The 5,349-nt window shown below is 47.2% G+C and overlaps 1 long non-coding RNA gene across 1 annotated transcript; it reads left to right on the top strand.

Moving 5' to 3' along the window:
* The first annotated feature begins 1,575 nt into the window (after positions 1–1,575).
* LOC112541735 (uncharacterized) lies at positions 1,576–4,631 on the top strand. The gene is made up of 3 exons (XR_003085700.2): positions 1,576–1,712; positions 1,858–1,965; positions 3,089–4,631. It is a non-coding gene; the product is annotated as an uncharacterized LOC112541735 (long non-coding RNA).
* The last annotated feature ends 718 nt before the right edge of the window (positions 4,632–5,349 follow it).

Here is a 5,349-nt window from a genome sequence, read left to right on the forward strand (position 1 = left end):
ACTGCTCCCAGATTTCAGAAGCTGCTCCCCAGGAGCTGCGTTGGGGCATCTGCTCTCTCCGCCTTTAAAAATCCGTGAAGACGTTTTCTCTTGTTCACCAGGTTTTTAATGAGATGATCTGAGCACTTTATTGTCAAATCGCATCTGTGTTTTTAACATTTTATGTAAGTTTCATTTGCTGCATGGAACGTGCCCCAGACCAGACTAGGGAAGATATGTTTCAATAAAATAAAGTCATATAAATACAGAGTTGGAACAAATAAAAAGGCCTTTTCCTGATGCTGGAAGGAGATCAGATAGGCTGTGAATGAGGGTTCATCTGACAACTTCGGAAGACAAAGGATTTGGAGAACCAAGTTTCACAAATGAGTCGGAAAGCCCCCGGACACGGATAGGGAAGATCACCACTTGATCCTTGCAGATCCTAACCTTCCTTCTAGGCTGCCCCAGATCACAATGCAGACCTGCTTTAGGAATTAGTGAAGGCCTCCTTGCCCAGACATTAACTCCCTCTAATATAGAATACGAACGTTAGAATTACCAGTGTCAACTATTCCAACCCCCTGCTCAATATAGGATCCATTAGAACAATGTTTCTCAACCTTGGCAACTTTAAGCTGCGTGGACTTCAAGTCCACACAGCTTAAAGTTGCCAAGGTTGGAGAATTCTGGGAGTTGGCTGGCTGGAGAATTCTGGAAAATGAAGTCCACACAGCTTAAAGTTGCCAAGGTTGAGAAACACTGCACCAGAGCAATTCTAACAGACAACCTCTATTTTAAGAATTCTAGTGAAGGAGAACTCACCACACCATCTGGCAGCCCATTCCACTGGCTGACAGCTCATATTTTCAAGATGTTCCTTCTGATGTCTAAGCTTGAATCTCCTTCCTTGTCATTTTAATCCACTGGTTCTGATCCCATCTTCAAGGCTGATAGAGACTAAGTCCACTCCTTATTAGCAGCATCCATACAACCTGCTTAACCCGGTTCCTGAATTCATCCATTTTATTTCTTTTGCCCTGCACATTCAGCCACATAACCAGGAGCTCCTAGATCTCTAACTGAGCAGGTCAAGCAGGTGGCATGAATCCAGTTATCTTTGGTCTGTGCACATATGTGCGTGCTGGAGCCCAAAGTCACAAAGTGATGTGATGTCTAAGTTACTTGCAGTTTGGGATATCCAGGGCTAATTACAATAATTTTACTCCTTCTTCCATATCCTAGGAGACCCTAGCAGGAAGCTATTCCTGACACTATTGGATAATTCTTCCATCATAGCAGGTCCTTGCCCAGAAATCTCCCTCGGAATCAATGTATAGGCAAAACAAACATTTCTGTTGAGGAATTTTCATTTGGCATGATTTACTGTTCAGATTAGTTTGTAAGCTGTTCAGAGCCACACTGAAGGGAGCAGCATCTCAATTTGTAAAAGGAAGGAAGGAAGGAAGGAAGGAAGGAAGGAAGGAAGGAAGGAAGGAAGGAAGGAAGGAAGGAAGGAAGGAAGGGAGGGAGGGAGGGAGGGAGGGGGAGGGGGAGGGAGGGAGGGAGGGGGAGAGAGAGAGAGAGAGAGAGAGAAAGAAAGAAAGAAAGAAAGAAAGAAAGAAAGAAAGAAAGAAAGAAAGAAAGAAAGAAAGAAAGAAAGATGCACTGTTCTGTGCTTCTTGGTGGATGGAAAAAGGGGGTGTCCCAGCACCGCTGTGCCTCTTTGAAAGGTCCGACTGGGGCTGTCTGCCTTTTGTATTTGGGGGATAAGTGGGGGGCTTCCCCCCCTTTTCTTTAACTGGGGTGGCAGGGTTTTCCTCATTTGTCTGTTTCACTAACTTAAACGGCTGTTTCCATGTCTTTCCTGCCACCAAGGGTGGGACGTTGTGCCCTGAAGTTTCAGTAGGTGACTGACAGTCTTTGCAACGCAGAAGCTGCGAAAAATGAGATTTGGAGGCACGCATAGGCCATCTCTTCTTTCAGGTGAGTGAAATGAAACCAGCACAACTCTCTCGCTGGACTGTTCTGCCCAACCGCCTTCAAGTGCTGCTCTTTGGGAGCTGTCAGAAAGGCACGTATGTGTAAAACTGTGCAATCCCACATCCAGGCTGTGTTCTGAAGCAGCCGAGGGGCTCTGTTCACCTGAGAGGGGAGGAGGAGAGAAGCAGCTGGGGGGTGCCTTCTATGGGCTAGTTACAGGCAGCAGAAGACCCTTTGGGCTGTTTCTCTCATTGCGTGGAGTGATTGCTTCATGGGAACAGAGTGCTGGAAGCAAAGGAGCCATTCTCTCTTGCTTTTCCCCGCTGTCTTCTCCTGCTGGCCCTGGCAAGAGGAGGAGAAGGGGAGAGAAGGAGGGGAGCAGATCTTTTTAGCACCAGTTCTTCCCATACCCAAAGATCCAGTCGGATTCCACTTCACCACACAGGAGTGGCAGCTGAAGAGATGCTCCCATGCACTTTCTCTTCTCCCATAGTGGCCTAAATCCCCCCTCTGTGGTGGGAGGCAGGTCCTTTGGGGGCCAGGAGATCTGGGCCCCAAAAGACCTGTTCCCCTCCTCCTCCTCCCCCCACTTCTAGCAGTAGAAGGGTGGGAGTATCAAGCAGGGGAAAATGGCCCCTTAGGGGCTAGTTCTCCAATCCCATGGAACAATAACTGTGGGATCAGAGGACTAATAGCAGACACCACAGCACCATTGGACTTGTGTCAAAAATTGCACTTGCCTATCCCTGATGATCAGGCACTGTTGTGCCTGTCCCATCAGGACTAGAGCGGGGCAGCTTATCCTTGGGGAGGGAGAGTCCCAGCTAAAGGAGTATTTCACCCCCTTTCCTTCCTCTGACCGTTCCGTGGTTCCATGGAATAACTTCATAGAAGCTGGCAAAAAGGCTGCTGTCAGCCTTACCAGGTAGACCGGACAGGAAACACAACCAGATCAGCTAATTCTAATTGATTGTAAGGTTACATGAACAGAAACTTGCAAATCTGAAAGTATATCTCTCCCCCCTTGCCTTTACAGTCCAAGAAACTAGGGAGGGTCCCTTTTGAGATGTTTGCCATACCCATTCCTGCTGAGGGCTCAGCTGCCTCTTATCTGCCTCTTGTCTAGGCTGCAGCTCTTCCTGCCATCTCCCGAGGTCATTCCCGCTGAACTTCAGGATGAACTGAAGATGATGACTTCCATTCCCTTCTTCTAATCCCAACTGCTAAGACATCTCCAATCCACAGTTAGGGGATTGCGGGGAAGAGCCCTCTGAATGATGGGATTTCCAAGCTTTGGCATCCTCCAGTCCATGTACCTTTTCAGAGTTCAGCCTAAAGACCCCTAAGCATGGATGCTCTAATTTTGTGTTTTATCCCACCTTTTGATAGCAAGAGGGCCTCTTGCTATCAACAGCCCCCTTTTGAATGACACCTTGAAAGTTATTGCAGAAGAGCCCTTCTAGTGTACGGTACCAAACATCAGGAGGAGTCTGGGACCCCCTTTTTGGAGTGAGGCATTTCAGCTCACGAAAGTGTATGCCTTTTAATAAAATGCTTTATTCTGAAAAGGGGGTCCCAGACTCCTCCTGGTTCATGAATGTTAGAAATCCAGAGGACCAATGTGTATAACTGTGCATGCTTAATGTGCATTGATACATCTTTCCCATCATATGTTGCCCAACATTTTGTCTGCAGAGGAAAACAACCCTAAACTCACTTCACTCTAGAGCAGTGTTTCTCAACCTTGGCAACTTTAAGATGGGTGGACTTCAACTCCCAGAATTCCCCAGCCAGCCTGGCTGGCTGGGGAATTCTGGGAGCTGACGTCCACCCATCTTAAAGTTGCCAAGGGGCTGGCTGGGGAATTCTGGGAGTTGAAGTCCACCCATCTTAAAGTTGCCAAGGTTGAGAAACACTGCTCTAGAGAACCCACTTGCATTACATTCTCACAGAATGTGCCTGGCCCAGCTTTCAATTATATCTGCAAATGCTTAGAAAAGACTCTTAAGAACATCTGACATTTCCAGCTTCCAAACATACATCTCCATGCCAGCCTGAGTGGAAATATTTTTCATATGTCGACCCCGGGGATTTGTACTCTTGGTTGAACGGGCAGCAATTCTCTTCCTGCCTTCTCAAAATTGCACCATACAGAATATTAGCCCTTGCGTCCGAACTAGGTCAGGGACTGGAATTCAAAGACCTTTTTGATCATCACAGTCCCTGACTGAACCTGGATTAGCACTCTTTTTCCCAACACCTTTTTTTCAAATGCGAGGTGCTGGACAAAACTAAGGCTTGCCTGCTGAGTTTTAGTCTAAAAAGAAGCGTATTGGCTGAAACGAGATGGGAGTTAATGCTCCTGGAAATGTGACAGTGACCGGTTCAGCATAGCTTCGATCGCAGCACTGGAACGCCATCTGTTATGGCTTCTCAAGACAACAGACTAGGTTAGGAAGCTCAGAACAAACCAGACAGCATAGCAAAGAATGGTGTTGGGGCATAGGAGGATGGCTGAGGGTTGCTCAGCCTGATTCTTGTTCCGGCACCTGCAGGATTCTGTCCAGGGGTAAGGATGACCCTACTTGGAACCAAGAATCTACCTTGCCAGTCTGTGAGAATAAAAGCAAGAAAGGGCCCCTTAACTGCTGCTCAGAAAGCTTTAGAGCCATGTTTCTCAACCACAGCAATTTTAAGAGGGGTGGACTTCAACTCCCAGAATTCCCCAGCCAGCACACTGGCTGAGGAATTCTGGGAGTTGAAGTCCACCCCTCTTAAAGTTCCTGAGGTTGAGAAACACTGTTTTAGAGGGAGGGTGGTCAAGTATAAAAAATGAAATAAAGTGTTAAGACATGTCACAAGTCCAGCACAATGACCCGATTGTTCGAGTTAGCTGGCAAGTCATCCAGACCAGGCTGGCCTGGTCAAATTAGTTCTGTTTGGCAAGGAAGCTCTATTACAGGAATTTGCTCACCTAACGAGAAAATTGGGAGTGTTGCTGCTTATTAAACAGGTTTGTTTGGAAGGAAGGCGATACAAAACGGTCCTGTGGTCCCATCGCTGGAAGACCTGGTGGGCCAAATTTGGGATTGCTTAATTTGCTGGAATTAAGGATCATGCCATCACATTATTCCAACCCCATGGGAACAGGGGCTGGATCCACAGCTGAGGGTTGGGAAGAAGTAGCTGCAGAATATTGTCTGGATTTTCTCTAGAAATACAGGGATTCCAGAGTAGAGAATGTCTTCTAATGTGTGCAAGAGATGCCTAGAGTGGTGTTTCTCAACCTCAGCAACTTTAAGCTGTGTGGACTCCAACTCCCAGAATTCCCCAGCCAGCCAGGGAATTCTGGGAGTTGAAGTCCACGCAGCTTAAAATTGCTGAGGT

Source organism: Python bivittatus, unplaced genomic scaffold (assembly GCF_059951505.1).
Source record: "Python bivittatus isolate LINGU-HERP-01145 unplaced genomic scaffold, Pbiv_v1 ctg000980_np1212, whole genome shotgun sequence".
Classification (NCBI taxonomy): Eukaryota; Metazoa; Chordata; class Lepidosauria; order Squamata; family Pythonidae; genus Python; species Python bivittatus.